The sequence below is a fragment of the Parus major genome, chromosome 14 (assembly GCF_001522545.3).
Source record: "Parus major isolate Abel chromosome 14, Parus_major1.1, whole genome shotgun sequence".
Classification (NCBI taxonomy): Eukaryota; Metazoa; Chordata; class Aves; order Passeriformes; family Paridae; genus Parus; species Parus major.
Window position 1 is genome coordinate 10167688 of NC_031783.1, and position 15790 is coordinate 10183477.

Below are 15790 nucleotides of genomic sequence, written 5' to 3' on the forward strand. Positions count from 1 at the left end.
GAAGCTCTGGTGTGTTTGCGTTCCCGCTGCCAGGCACCTGGAGTTTTGACTCATGCTCAGTTTCTAGGTTTTTGGAAGGGAAAAGAATTATTGCCTTATTCTGCTATTCCTTTTATATGTGAGCAGGGGTGAGTGGGCACTAGATGGGAAACTGGGAGTGAACTTTGGCTCTGCCTTTCAGTTCATGGGCTAACACAGCCCTGAGGATGGCTCTGTACAGCCCAGTGAGGGGCAAACCCCCACTTTTGGGGTGCATCTGCACTGTCCCAAGACACAGCTGGCCTGAATTCCTTCTGGAAACCTTGTGGGTTTGTCTTTAGGCAAAGGATGTTGCTATGTGAGCCCTTGGCTCTGAAAGGGCTGTCACTGTGTGTTTGGTCAGTAATCCAGGAACTGAGGAGGATTACTGTGACTTGGTGTAAGATCTCTTTAGGAGCCCTACATATTTACCAGACAAAAATATTCGTTCTAGGAAGATAAATAAATGTCAGAATTCAATTGGTTTGTCCCTGAATCTCAAAAGTAGGTGTAGCAGCAGGGCCCAGACAATTAACACACTGAGAAATCTGCGGTAGCCTGTCAGGGGCATAATGCATTCAGCACAATAAATACAGTATGCACAGTAAATAACAGATAAAAGACATAATATATTTCTAAAAGCACCTAATTACAACGGTATCTGACAGCGCAGAATAGCTTACCGTATTCTCCTGAGTAATTCAGAGGAGAGCCTCATTTGTTTTTGTGGTTTTTCTGTTATTTAAGTATCAAAGGGAAATTGCAGGCAAAAAGCTCTCATTGTTTGAAGTAGGTATCACTGTTGTGATCAGCAGAGCCCGTGATGTATACACAAGCTGGAAGCCTGGAGCAGATTGCAGTGTAAGCAGCAGCGAGATGTGTTGTGTAGGAGGAGGGAAACTGGGATTTCAGCCTGACTGCTGCCCTTGGGCTCTGAACTGAAAATGAACCTGTCTCAAGTGGTGTTACAGGGAGGAGCATCCAAAGGGAGTTGTGGTTCCATCTAGTGGGCCTGTAGTGGTGTGGGTGCGAGGGGGACACCCTGCAGTCCACTGCAGCAGTGGCATTGTCCCCTTTGTCCCCTGGGCACGCCCAGGCCACCCTCATGACTGCCAGCAAGGCCCTTGTGACCCAGCCTGAAAGTGCTGAGTGTCCAGCTCAGAGCTGGAGACACACTGGAGCACCAGTAATTTACATCCTGAGGGAGAAAACTTTTCTTCTAGCACTGAGTATATAACCACAAAGTTCATTTTTCAGAAATTATTCCAACTATCAGTTGTTCCTGTGGAATTTCTTGCCCATGGTTGTTTTGTGGCTCAATACACAGAAATAGTTGTGCACAAGGAAAATTCTTTTGAAACTAACTTGAGTGTTTGGAGGAAATTTTTAGTGTTGTGGGATGAGTTTTCACATGGAATTTCAAGTTACTACCAGTTGGAAGCTGCTGGATTTCTTGACAATAATAGTTTTATGCTAAAAGTCTTCATAGGTAGCCTCCAGCCATAACTCTTTCTGACCAGATCAAACTCAATTATCTGCTCCCTTGTACATTTGCATCAGTAAAGTACCACTTCAATGCTTTTGGGGGCTGGCTAGAAAAAAATTAAAAGCAATTCAATTTGGTGGGTCAAAAGACTTGAGAATTGAGGTCAGACAAGTTCTGGCCATGGTTAAAAATGAAGCATCAGCAAAAAGGAGGCCGTTGATTTGGCAGTACCAATTCCTCTTCCTCCAATGGGCAAAGATTTGTGTCTAGAAGAGAGCTGCTGAAATACCTGCTGCTCCACCTTTTTAGACATATTAAACACTTTCCAAGGTTTTCATTTTATGTGAATGATATAATTACAATGACCAGCTAACGGGGTTTTGAGCTCACATTTGTATCCAACCTTTTCTATGAGGATTTAGGTGCTGGGAGATCAGCTCCTCTCTTTCAAACGACTTTCCCACACAAGCAGCCCCATCCCCTGTCACGAGTAACTCATGTTATGCCTTGGGTCGTGCTCAGGTGTGGCCCCAAACCCAGCAGCTCCCAGATGGAATCGGCAGCTGGAACCAAAGTAGAAGATCTCAGAATTGGAGATGTCAGATCAGAGCACTCTCCACTTCTGTGAATGTGGGAATCTGGGTCACGTTGTGCCTTGGCCTCAGTAATGAATTGCATTAGGATCTCATCATAAATTCCTCTGACACTTCTGGAAAGGTGCTGACTGACAGACACACGCACAAAACCACCTACAGCATCTGCTAGTTGACCTTGACACTACTTTAAAATACATCCTAGGGTGATTTGGGACAGGGAATTTCAAATGTCAGCCCTGCAGCTGCTGGGGCTGTGCTGACAGCAGCCGTGTGTCGCTCCAGAGAGGGGCTGCAGCCTGCTGGAACGCGGTGATCCCCGAGCACCCGCCCTGCTCCCGGGACCACCTGGGTGTCTGCAGAAGGGGCCATAAATCAACCTGCCTGCATCTTCTGAATCCTCACACACACAGAAATGAGAAATGAGAGCTAAAGCTGTAAGCAAAATGTAAGGAATGCAGCTGAGGATGCTGGGGGAAAGAAACAACTCAAAGATGACAGAGGCAAGCTGATGGTCAAATCCACTCTTGTAAACACCTGTACCTGAGCCAGGAGCAGTACTTATTGCTCTGATCACAGGCTGAGCTTTGGAAATGGAGCACAAATCTGATTTGTAAACTAAGCAAATCAGGCTATCCAAAACTGCAGAGTGCTTTCCTTGTAGCTTTTCCTGATAGTCATCTTCACCAGAACAATTTATGAGCCAGAAATCTTTGCCACAGACACCATTTATAAATAGCAATGATAAGAGGCATTTCTGGTTTGTCCATTGAGTGAAGTTTGTGTTGTTCTCTATATCAAATCAGAGCCCTTTCTACTGATTTTTAAGTAACTCCTTCCTAATCAGTGAAGTCAGTGAGAGTTTTACAGATGTAGAATTTAGGTAGATTATCTTCTTCACTGCCCCATTTACAGATGAATGGTCTCTTTGACATTCCCATGGCTTTATTAGTTATAAGCTTTAATAATTTATTATTATTGTTTATCTTTTCTCTCTATTTCTAGATGTTTGCTTCACTGATTTGCACTGGATTTCCATTTTTAATGGTTGTGGTTTTTGCCTGAATAAACACCAACATTCATTATTTATGACTTGAGCCAACTTTTTGCATTGTAATTAGGACTTTTTTAAATGCTGGAAGTGAACTTTAGTCTCTAGTTTTGCAGCAACACATTGGTTGTGCCTTCAGAGCCCTCACATTGTGACATGTCTGGTAGACTGAAAGAGGAGCTTGTGTGATAATCCCTGGAAGTGCTCCAGGCCAGGTTGGATGGGACTTTAGGAACCTGGTCTAGGGGAATGTGGTCTAGGGACATTGGAATGAGATTGTCTTGGACATCCCTTCCAACCCAAACAATTCTAGGATTCTTTAGTTCCTGTGAAATCACTTGCTCCTTCTTAAATTTATCGTGAGGGATTGTAAATGTTATTGGCACAAGCAACCTCTGTATCAGGTGTAAGAAATAACCCAACCTCATTGATTCAGCACCTACAGGTCCTCCCAGCTCCAGCTGTTATCTTGGCACTTGCACTGAAGCTGGTGTTTTGAGCTTCCAGCACTGCTCCAACACCAGAGTGTTTGTGTGAGGTTTGTGCTCCCCCTGGTTCCTGGCTGTCCTGAAGGCTCAAGCAGCTCTTCAGAGCAGGGTAGGCAAGAGGAGCCTGCTGACAGTCTTCAGGTTTGATGCAGGAAGTGGAAGGAAGCTCTTCTTTCAGGAGAAGCCCAGACAGGGTTAGAAAAGGTGTGTCATGACTCGTGTTTCAGTGATAGTCAAGCACTGGAACACGCTGTCCAGGGCTGAGTCTCCATCCCTGCAGGGATTTAATGATGTGGCTCTGAGGGACAGGACTTAGTGGTGGACTTGGCAGTGCTGGATTAGTGGCTGGGCTCAATGATCTTAGAGGTCTTTTCCAACCTAAACATTCCTATGATTCTATAGTTCTAGTGGAAAAATCAGTTATGTCCAGGATGTGTGGTCCCCACAGTGCATTTTTTTCACCTCTTAAAGAGGCAATGGCAGAGCCATCCCATGAAGCCTGAAATTAGGAGTGTTTTCCTGTTACAGGGCCCAATCTAGTGAAGTTAATGGAAACCTTCCCAGCTGTTTCAATTTTCTTTGGATCCAGCCTACAGCAGCTGCAGAGATACAGAGCTGCTCACCTGAGCTTCTGAGAAACACCCTGGAAATGGGGATGTTAAAAATTACAGGTGTTTCATTTGACCTGGTGCTGGTATATGTGGTTCCTGGTTAAAGAGAAGGGTCTTAGCTGTTTACACAGGTTTCATTTTTGCAGCAGGAGAAAACAGATAGTCCCTACCAAGGAGGGAGGGCAAGAAGTCAAAAGGAAAATATACGGACTACACAATCCTGTGCAGTCTCCAGCTGTCAGACTGCTGCATATTTATGACAACATCTCACACATCCTCACCCTTATTAGAGCTTCCTACCTCAAGCCTGTGATGGTTGATTAGCATTTTGAGAGGTTCAGACACTTTTTTTACCAGGTCTCCACACTTGGCACCCCAGACTGAACGATTCCAACGTGGAATGCTGGCAATTTGCAGGGATGTTGGCTTTCTGACAGCATCCCACAGCAGCCTGAGAGTGCTTTCCAGTCCCCTCTGGTGCTAGGAATGGTGGTGAACTGACTGGTTAGACACTGCTTCAGCCAGGCAAGAAGCTTCTTATTCACTCATCAGCCTTCAAGCCCCTTTGTAGTGATTTAACTAAGCCAGCACAACATGGAGCTGTAGGTTGTCTGTGCTGCTCTGCCATCTGAGGCACCTTCAGAGCAAAGCTGTAGGGACAGTGACACTGCCACAAAGGCTATGGCAGCTGCCCAGGATAATTCAGAACCCAAATAAGTTTCAAAAGTTATATGAAACAAGGAAACATGCTTAAATAGGAGCACTATTTAAATAAAATCAGCAATGCACCAATATCAGCGAGTTTTAAAGAGCAGCTCCTGCTTCCAGAGCTTCTGTGCTGCATCAGCATGCTTGGCACACCCTGCTCCCCTATTCCCAGGCACACGTGGGTGTCCAGCTTTGGCTGGAAGTGAAGTCAATAGAAGGACTACAGCAATTATTCTGGTTGTGAATCACACCTTCTTATGAACGTCACTTGGAGGAAAATATCATCTCTGTCAACCTGTTAGCAGCACTGGTGGTACAAACACGTCAAAACCCAAGAGCTGGTGATATTTTTTTTTCATTGAAACCTCTTATTCACAGCATTCCTGCATTCACAGCATGTCCTGCAGCTGTGGAGCAGCTCTGTGGGTCACTCACCATGGGCCTAAGTCCTGCTGTGGGAATATCCTGTGGGTGCTCTCCTGATGGGTTCCTAGCAGCTGAATTACTCTGGGGAAATAATATATTTTTAGAACTATCTGTTGAGTCATTAAAAGGGGAAAGAAAAGCTCATTATTTGGTTCACTTCAGCAAGAAAATTTGCTTACCTTTGAGGGAAGGATCATGCCTGGGCTCCGGGTACATCCTGGGGTGGAGGCTGGTGCCCGTGTCTAGCACTGTGCTTTGGACTTTGCTCTGTCTGTGAAACCATGAATGGATAAACATATTTGGAAGTACAGCTCGTGGCCTCTTCCCTTGCTACAGCTTGGCTCTGGGGGTGACTGGATAAACTCCCTCCCTTGCATTTCTCAAGGTATCTGTCCAAAAGCGTTTTTCTCTCTCTCTCACTCTCTCTCTCTCTCTCTCTCTTTCTTTCAGGGATTGTACTACAGGGAGCTGCATTTTCTTCTTTCTCTGCAACATGTTCTAATTTATAGGATGAGATTTGTGATAATTGAGTTCAGAGCTGAATGCTGAGCCTTCTCCATATCCCCTGGGGTTTTCCTTGGAACAAGATGGATTGCCCAGTATGCTTCACACAAAAAAAAAAAAAATAATGAATGAATAAATAAATACATGAATAACAGCATGCCTCATTTTGCCTATATCTTAGCAAGAGGGAAGCTAATTCTTTAAGTATCAGGAATGCGCTCATTATGCAAAAATGACAGAGCAGATGCACATATTCAAAATAAGTATATTAAAAATCCCATTTTAGCTCCTGGAGGACAAGTGCAACTGCAAAATTGGGTGCAATTATATTTCTCTTCCCACCTATGGTGTGTTCTCATTTGAATATGTATTTGTTTGAGCCAGTTGCATCTAGAAGCATGGAGTTTCCTGTGATTGAAAAAGCAAATTATTGTCACTACCAGCTTGTGATACTTTACATGAGAGCCTGGCTCCAAGGTTGTCTGAAGTCACTACAAAGGCTCTTTTAGGGTCCAGCTGGCTTTGCATGCAGGCAAGGGCTGCTCTCTTGTGTAGCCAGTGCTGGGCATGTGTTAACAGCCACACAGAAGAGCAGAGGACACAATCCAAGTGGGGCTGTTCATCATAACTATCATTTAATCAAAATAAAGTGATGAACTGGTAATTGGATGTCCTTGCAATGAGTGCCCAGAGCCAGAGCCCCGGGAAGGGTCCCTTTCATACACACAAATAAATCAGACAAGGAGTCTGCTGTGGGCAAAGAGATTAATCTTTGGCATGAGAGTGAACAATAGTGGAAATAAGTGTTGCTCATGAGACCATTGCTCTGTGTCTGACTGCAGAAATATGCTTGGTGCTTGCCAATGAAAGGAGCTGGTCTTTCCTAGCCCTACAGTAGCATTAAAGATTGTTGAAGTTCTGCATGCCCAGATTTATGAAAAGGCTCTGATGGGGAAAACCTGACTGTGTCTTCACAACATAAAACTTCAGCAACATAAAACAGAGCTGGAGGTATAAGACCAAGCCCAAACAAGGACAGGGACATTGGGAAGAGATCTGGAGAATGGACCCACCCAGGCAAGGAAGATGGACAGAATCTTCCATGGAAATTTAGCTGCAGGAGTTATCCTACAGTATTTTTTTTTCAATTGACAGTAAAAGTAGGCTTTATCTCACAAAATGTCAATCCCTTTTTTTTAAACTTCACATAGCTACAAAAAACAGGGCTTCAAAGACCAAAAGTCAGATGAACAGTAGAGAAAAGAGCTTTTTTTTCCCCTGGGGGACAAATTAATAAGAACAAGAAGGTGATGCTGAAAATGCTCATTAACAGACCTGTTTCCTAACACGTGGCCTTACAATATTTTAACTGAAAATTCTGTTCATTCCTGCCCATCCTGCTCAGCTGAGGTGCCCTGGCAGTGATGCTGCTGCCACTGTGGAGGTGTCTGAGCTCCCTCTGGTACTGCCCTGCAGAGGGACATCTGATCTCACATCCTGCCCTGTGCACTGAGCAAAGCGGGGATTTCATCTGCTGGAAACCTTTTTTCCCCTTTAAACTCATCCCATTGCCCTGAGCCCAGTGGAGCAGGCAGAGCCTCAGAAGCAGCCCTGTCCTGTCAGGATCAAAGCCACAAAGAGCCTGGTTTCCTTCTGTGGGAGCCCAGCGTGGCCTTGGGGAGCTCTGTCCCCTGCACAGAGCAGCTCTGCTCTCGCAGACAGCTATTTTACCAGGGCAAGGGAGCTGCTGCCTGCCTGCTCAAGGTGCTGTGTAATTCATATCAGCTGAAAATCTGCTTTTCAAGCTTTGGTGAGCCAGGTTTAATTGCAGTTTGGCGTTGCAGGTTCCCACTTGGCTCCATTTTTTCAGTCACATATTATGTGTGATCTGAAGCCAGAGATTTTTTTCTATTTCTTTTGCTCTACCAACAATAATTCTCTTACCTTTTCTCTCTCTCCCTCAAGCAAACAAGTTAATAACTACATTTGCTCTTAATTATCCCTAAAATAAGTGCAGCTCCATAATTTGAGAGTTGGGATGTCTTTTAATTTAATAAGAAGTGCAAAGTTAAAAGAAAAAAGCAGACCAAACAAAATGTAGCATTTTGAATGGTAGAATATTCAGCATCTGTGTCTCTAATTTTATATCTGAAATGAGTGTTGAAACCAGGGTGATGGGTACCAGTGAGACACTACAGCAAGAATGCTGGTTAGTTATGTGAAGAGAAGAATCCCTGACAGATTATTCTGGGGTTATAGTAAACACATCCAGAAATAACAGAAGACAAAATTAGCTGCAATTGTTAACAGAGAAACCTGTGTGGAATATGAAATAAAAGAAAGTGGGAAAAAAAAAGGAAAAAAAAAAAAGAAAGCTGTGCTTCTGGGACTATTTTTATTTCTATAAAGAAGACTTTTACAAGATCTTTCAACCTCACCATCAGACAAGAGGAAGGTTGTCTGCTTTCCAAGGTTTAATGAGCAACACTTTTGAATACTGCTGTGGACTTAGAGACCTTCTAATGAATACGGTGCCAGTGGAAAGCCGCCGTCGTCCAAACTGAAAGAAAATATGGCTCAAATAACAGAAAACCTCATGTTCAAGACTCTCTGGAAAATACAAGAGCCCAGGTCTGTCACAGGACCATGAGGCTGACACAGACTGCATCTTCAAGGTATTTAACTGGGGCTAGTTCTGCCCCATAAGGTGCCTGATGGTTTGGGCCAGGCCAAATCATGTTTGGTGTTTGGCTCCTGGTGGGACTGCTGGGCCAAACCCTGCTCTGGCTTGATTTATTTGTAGCTGGGCACAAATCCAGAGGGGATTTGTCAGAGGGGAGAGATCAAGGCGGCAGAAATCTGAAACAGTCTGCTCTCCTTCACAAAGGGTGAAAGGAGGATAAAAGAGTGCAGCTGAAATCAGTTTTTGAAAATAAATAAACCAAGATAGGCTTTTGGGTTTTTTTGCAATCTATTCTTGATTTCCCTAATTAGTTGGGACCAACGGCAGCAACACAAATAGAGAGTGTGGCATTTAGCTGGACAAAAAGCAAGAAGGACTAAACTTCTAATTAAACCTCCTGTATGAAGATAAAAGACGTTTTCCAAAATAGCTAAATACTGTACTTTTATCCATAATTAGGGTAGGATATTGCCCCAGAGGATCATGAAGGTAAGAAGACATAGACAGGGAGAGAGGTTTTTTATAGCTGGGTTTTTTAAAGAGATTGTAAAATTGTCACTAGAAATTTACTGAAAAAGACAAGTCTGTGGGCAGAAGAACCACAGAATGAGGGAAAAAATGCCACAGGAAGGAAGAAGAGTAATTCTAGGAGTAAACAGCTACTTTTAGAAAATACCATCTGTCCTGAATATGAATTTGCCATATACTATGACTCAAAAGATTTTTCCATTGAATTCCCAGCTTGGCCTTTGTTCAAAGTTGAAAATCTTAACCTGACTTAGATAAGGTCACTTCCCATCATTAATGCATCCCTTCATCTGGAGCCAAGGGTTACTGGGGAGGAAAATCTCTATTTCCAGAGTTCATCCCAACTGCTCCTGTGACCTCATGGTGTCACTGGGTGTTTTCACCTCCATTTGTCCACCTCTGGAAGCTGGCAGGAGCTGGGTAACCCTTGGGAAGGGTGTGGGTTATCCTGGTCACTTGTTAATGCACCTGGAAGATGCAGCAGCACGTAAGCACCAGGAGTCATCTCACAGCAGTGCTAAAAATGCTATATTGCCTAAAGTCACAGCTGGCAGAACATGGACAACAGGCAGAGAGGGAGTGACCTCTGCCTTCTGCATGGAAAAAGATCCTGGGATGTCCAAAATGCACAAGGAAATGGATTATTTTAGGTAATGGTAAGAAAAATACATTCATAAGCAGCTTCACAAGCCATTTATATTCAATCTTCTAATTATCCACAAACACTGGAGGTGGGAAGTTGTCTTCTGAAATATGTTATTCTCCATCAAAGATTGTTTTCTTCAGGGTTTTCTGTGATATCAGTAGGAAATCAGAAAATGAGAGGGAAAACAATTAATAGATATAAACATCAATCAGGTTGGAAAACAGGCCTAATGGATTTGATCCTTTGAGGGAACGAGGCGGGCTTTCATCCCTAAGTCCCAGGCAACTCTTAAAGGATGAAGAACAGAGAAGTGAAGAAAAAAAAAAAGCCAGCCCCAGCTGAGGGTTGCATGGGAACAAGCTTAGACAGAGACTGTCCCCAAATGGCCTCTTAGGGACAGAGACTTTTCCCCCTACATTTTCCCTGGAAAGAATTCCCTTTGACTGATAAAATTGACTTGGGGACAAAGCCAAGCAGGAACAAAGAGTTCTCTTGGGTCCAGTCAGAGGAAGCTCCCCACACCCTTCCAGAGGCAAGGAGGGGCTGTCACTGTCCCACCCCCAGGTCTGGAGGGGCCCAAACTGCTGATGGCTCTTGTCACCCACCCAAGCCAGCACCACAGGGAAGGGCAAGAGTGCCTAAGAGGGGTGTGTCACATCAAAAGTCTCTTGCAGTTAATTCTGACTTAATGTGGTTTGTAGTAGTGCCCTTTTTATGTGAACGTGATAGGGGACAAGGGATCCATCAGCACAAAATGAGAATGAGGCTGAAAATGCTGATTTGGGCTGGAAAGTAAAGCAGCAGGTGCTGTTCCACTGTGTTTGAGGTAGAAGTGACCTTGTCTGGAGACTGCTGAGTGTGGTGTAGCACATCTGGGACATGGAGCCTGGCTGATTCCTTTTACTCTGGTTTCACTGTGCTGGAACTTCAGTGTTTTCCATGGATTTTCCACCTAATTTATCCAGACAGACTTTTGATTACAGTTTTTTCTTCATTCCTTTGTGTCAATTCAGCAAGTCCTGCTCTGGAGCTCGGATGCTGAGCAGCACTTTTCCCCACTGGTGGCTTTCTGGCTTTAATAAGATTATTACTGCAAAAAAAATCTCCTCTTTACATTGATGTAATGGGCATTGCAACACAGCCTTGCTGAGTTTTCCAACACCAGCTACAAACACGTTTTATTCTGGTGGCCTCCAGTTTGGATATTCAAAGTCAGATGCCCATGGAAGTTCTCCAGTTGTTTCCTATCAGCCACAGCCTCTTCCCTCTTCCTGCAGAACTGGAATAGGGACACCTGGGACTCTCTGTGGTGTGGCTGTGGACAGGGACACTCAGCACACACACACATGGGCTGTGTTTTATACAAACACTGTCCCTCCTCAGCAGAGGAGTCCAACCACAACCTGCTCCTGAACACCAGCACAAAGAGCAAAGGATGTCTTTCAGCATGGACAGAAAGGGAGGGAACTTCAGGGAGTCACACTGCTCTTAATTAGCAGTTATCTCCAGCAGCTTGTGTGATTAATGGCTGCACCTCACACTGTGCCTGTATAAAAGGTGCAGGGAAGGTGCCTGGAAAGTTCTTTGCCCCCCATAATTACTGTGGAGACTGGAACAGTGGGGATCTCTTGTCAGAGTAAACACCTCAGTCCTTCCCCAGCTCAGCTCTGTGCAAGCAGCACAGAAATCAGCAGTTCCTGGAGCTGGTTTGGGTGTTGGGACACGCTGCTGCAGCTTCCAGGCTGAGCTGGTTTCAGCAATGAGGGGCTCTGGCACATCAGGGAGACGGGAGTTGAAAATTGTGTCCTCTCCACCACGGATCTTTGGGCATAAAGGTGCAGGTAGCAATAGTCACCAGCCACGGATTTGGAGATCTTGTCAGAAAAGTTGCTCCACCAGCCCCAAACATGGCATTACTCTGAACAGGAATGCAACATTTCCCAATCAAAGCTGAATTACATGAAAATTACAATCATTTCATGGCTATCAAGGCAACTCTATTCTAAACCTTGCTTCCCTCTCCTTTTCAGTAAGTTCACTTAATTGCACATTCACTGCAAAGTAAAGAAAGGTTTTAAAGTACATTTACCTTGTAAAAATATCAAATCTTCTTTAGAAACGAGCACTGGTGAATTATGAATGAAGGCATGCAGTGCTGAAAGTCCCTGCTTATACATTTTTAAATGTAGCCTTTCACTTCTGATAATACTTTTAAAAACCCACTGGGCTGGAGCTTACATTCTACTGCAAAAAACATTCTTTGCCACCACATTCCCTGATCTGAAGGAGTCCCAGCTGCTCCAGTCCTGCTGTCCCCCTTGCAACCTGGAGAAGAGGCCAGCAGGCTGAGCAAAGGTCACTTCAAAGGGCAGGAGAGGGAGAATTCATTGGAAATAGCAGTTGCAAACTGAGAAGGAAAAGTAAAGATTTCAAAATAAAAAATTAAAAACCCACAAAAATTAATTCAGAAAAATGTTCAGGTTTCTCTTTTGGCTCATTGTTGAGCAGGGTGGTTGGTGGTGTGGACATGCACAACCCTTTCCAAGCTTGAGAAAAGCAGCAAGTAAATTCAAGTAACATGAACAAGAGACAGAAGAAAACTTCCAGCTCTTTCCTTTCCTGTTGTGCACTATCTATCAATCTTTCTTCAGAGTGATTTTCATCTCTCCAGAGTTAAAGGCCAGGAGGGGATCTCAGACCAGCTCTAAACCTGATCTTCCTTCTGTCAACATTTCACCCAGTATCCCAGACTGACCCCATAATTACATGAGCAGAGGAGTTACCTGAAAGGCAGCTGTGGTTGCTTTGAAACCACAAGGAAATGACAAAGTGATCTGCTCCCCTTGGCCCTTCTCCTGACGCTCTCCATTCACCACCATCGCCTCCTCTCCAGCCTGAACGTGTCACCCTTTTGCTGTGTCCTTCTCACCATGTTTTATACATATCCTGCAGTCATGGCCCCTTGCAGCTTTCCATTCAGCTCAGCTTCTCCAATTTGGCAGTGCCATTCTCTGCTGAGCTCCTGTCAGCCCTCCCAAACCCCTCCATGCATGAACAGTTCCATCACAGGTGTTTATCAAAAGCAAACCTTCTCCTGTCTACCTCCTCTCCAGTCAGATCCCACCTAGGAAATTACCAATTCTGTAAATTTGGGCCTTATCTAGAAAATTTGTTTTCTAATTGCTTGGCATTAATTATAGTCCTGTCCATCTTATCTTCACAGGATTTACTGTTCAACTCTTGGATGACAAGAAGTCCCACGAGCAGGAATGGCTGCTCTGATTGGAACACTGATGTAGCAGTAGCATCCTTGTAGTCCTGGACCTTACTGCATTCAAGCTACCCAAAAATGATTTTTCATGGGCCAGAGGCTTCCTTGAACACTTCCTCCAAAATGCTTAGTGGTGAGAATAATTAAATCTGATTTTTCCTCTAGCAGATGATGCCTCATGTTCTCCCTTTCTCAGGGCTTCAGTATCTCCACCTAATATTAGGCCAGAGATGTTGCTAGGATATGCTTTTGCTTGAAAACAAGTGTCTTTTTTGCTTTTCTTAACTCTTTCTGCTCTAGATTTTTGGATATATATCTCCACCTCATTCATTTTCTGTACCAAATGGCATCCAGTTTGAGCTGGCTGCTGCCCATCCCTACACACACATTTTCCCATGTGGTAGAGCTTGTTTTTTACACTCCAGCTGGTGAATGCATTTCACCAATGGTTCAAAAGCAAGCTTGCACCTCAAATTACTGTCTTCTATCTTAGGTAGAGTTTTTGCATTTTAAGTATTGGCCTATTCCCATTTTCTTTCATTTTTTTTTGGCTTTCCAATCAGTTCCACTTGACAGTGATCAGCTTAGTGAAATAGCTCCTTTGCAGCACAACATATGCACTGCTGGGTTTGTTCACTAAAAAATTTGCAGTCAGCAACCTGTGCTTCCAAGATACAAATACACAAAAGAAACAAACCAGGGTCTGTGATTATTTCCCAGTCTGACCTCCAAAACACATTACATTTCCTTGTACAGACTCCTGGTCTAAAGGAAAAAAATATCATTTAAAAAATCATATAGAACAGTATAGGTAGAAACTTAAATTGCAAAATGTCTCAAGGCACAATACATTACAGTGTACCAGTTTTTACAAAATATGCATAAACCAGGTGGATCAGGCTCCCATCCCTGCACTTAAGGGAATTACCAGCAGTGTGATGTTCCAGTTCCCAGCCATTGGCAATATGCCCTCCTGTAAATGCAATTAAAAATCTCTGCCTAGCAAATAAAAAAAAAGAAATAAAAGCAAATTGCTGTCTTTTCTCAAATTTTTTATCGGACTGCACCATCTAGAGGGCGGCAGCAGCAGCATCACCCAGCTCGGGAGGGTACCAGTGATGGAGACATTGCTCCATCCCACTGCACAGAAAATACTCCCACATCCCTGCTATAATCAGGGCAGCTCTGCAGGAACACATGTTGCTGAAAATATTCTCCTGTTTTTGTGTGAGTTGCTGTCAAGGTGAGCAAGGGACATGACCCTGACCCTGGCCCACCACCTGCAGCCAGCAGCTGTGTTTGTGCTCTTATTAAACCCACATTAAGCTTGGTAGTGAGCTCTTATTTGGCAAGGGAGGTATTTCCTGTTTTGCAGTAAGACATCTGACATATCAAGCCATTAATCAGTTTATTATTGGGTTATTCACAAATACAAACGTGGCTCAGTGCCAGGTCCTGCATTTGGATCACAATAACCTGCAGTGCTACAGGACTGGGGCAGAGTGGTTGGAAAGCTGCCCAGTGGGAAAGGACCTGGGGATGCTGAACAGGGAATGAACATGAGCCAGGGGTGTCCTGGTGGCCAAGAAGGCCACAGGCTCCTGGTCTGGATCAATAGTGTGGCCAGCAGGACCAGGGCAGTGATGGTCCCTCTGTGCTGGGCACTGCTGAGGCCGCACCCCAAATCCTGAGTTTGGGGCCCCTCATGACAAGAAAGACATTGAAGTGCTGGAACATGTCCAGGAAATGAAGCTTGGCAAATCCACCAATCTCTGCCTCCAAAATGCAGGTCAGTGTGATGTCTCAGACAGCCACTAAGGGATGTGTCCAAATTCAGCTTTCCCATCAGCTAATAAAGAAATCATCAATAATATTAATTCAATAACAGTCTTGAGTACTACAAGAGCTGTTTGAAATAAGCCTAAAGATTGAGGCTCCTCCCCAAAGGTGTTGTCTTTTCCTTACACAGCTCCAAGAAATTCAGAGGTTTCCCAATCTACCTCCCATCTGGTAGCAAATACACTGACAAGCTGCAGGATAGATGTTTGTAGGACCCAGACTGCTGCAAGATGGAGAGGTTTGTAAGACTCAGATGGCTCAAACAGCTTTGCATTGTCCTAAGGAAAACTGGGGACATCCCTTCAAACTGGAGAAGTTTGCTCTTCTTTGCTTCCAAATAAAGATTAAGTTCTAAACTGCCCAAATCAGATATGAATGCACTGGGGTTGGAGCCAGGCAACAAGCTTCAGATCCAGACTTCAGCAACCAAAAATAACCTTGGGAAACAATCTTCTAAACTCCCAGATTTAATTAAGAACATGTCCATCCCCACTCGTATTCCAGGGGAATGAATCTAAACACATCTCTGGCTCTCAGCTCAATGCTGCTCAGCCCTGTACCAAACAAACACAAAAAACTGAAAAGCTTTCTTTTTTAGAAGATGGTTTACCCACAAAAGATAGAGATATACAGGCCATTAACCACAAAAAACTGAGATGAATTCTGCATGCTCCAAATTTAGAGGGTTTTGGGATCCAAGATTTCTACTGATTTCCATTTCAAAACGCAAATAAGAGTTCATGATTCAGATAGCCTTTCTACAATCTTCTCATCCTGGTGTCTGATTTTTACTTATGGGATAAAATGAACAAAAAGATGTGTTCCCTCCCAAGCTCAGTTTGTGCAGAATAGCTCAAAGTACATTGTATGACCCATAAAACTCCCATGCTCCAGATTTCTCAGCTCCCAGGGCACAGTGATGCACTGCCAGCAGATCT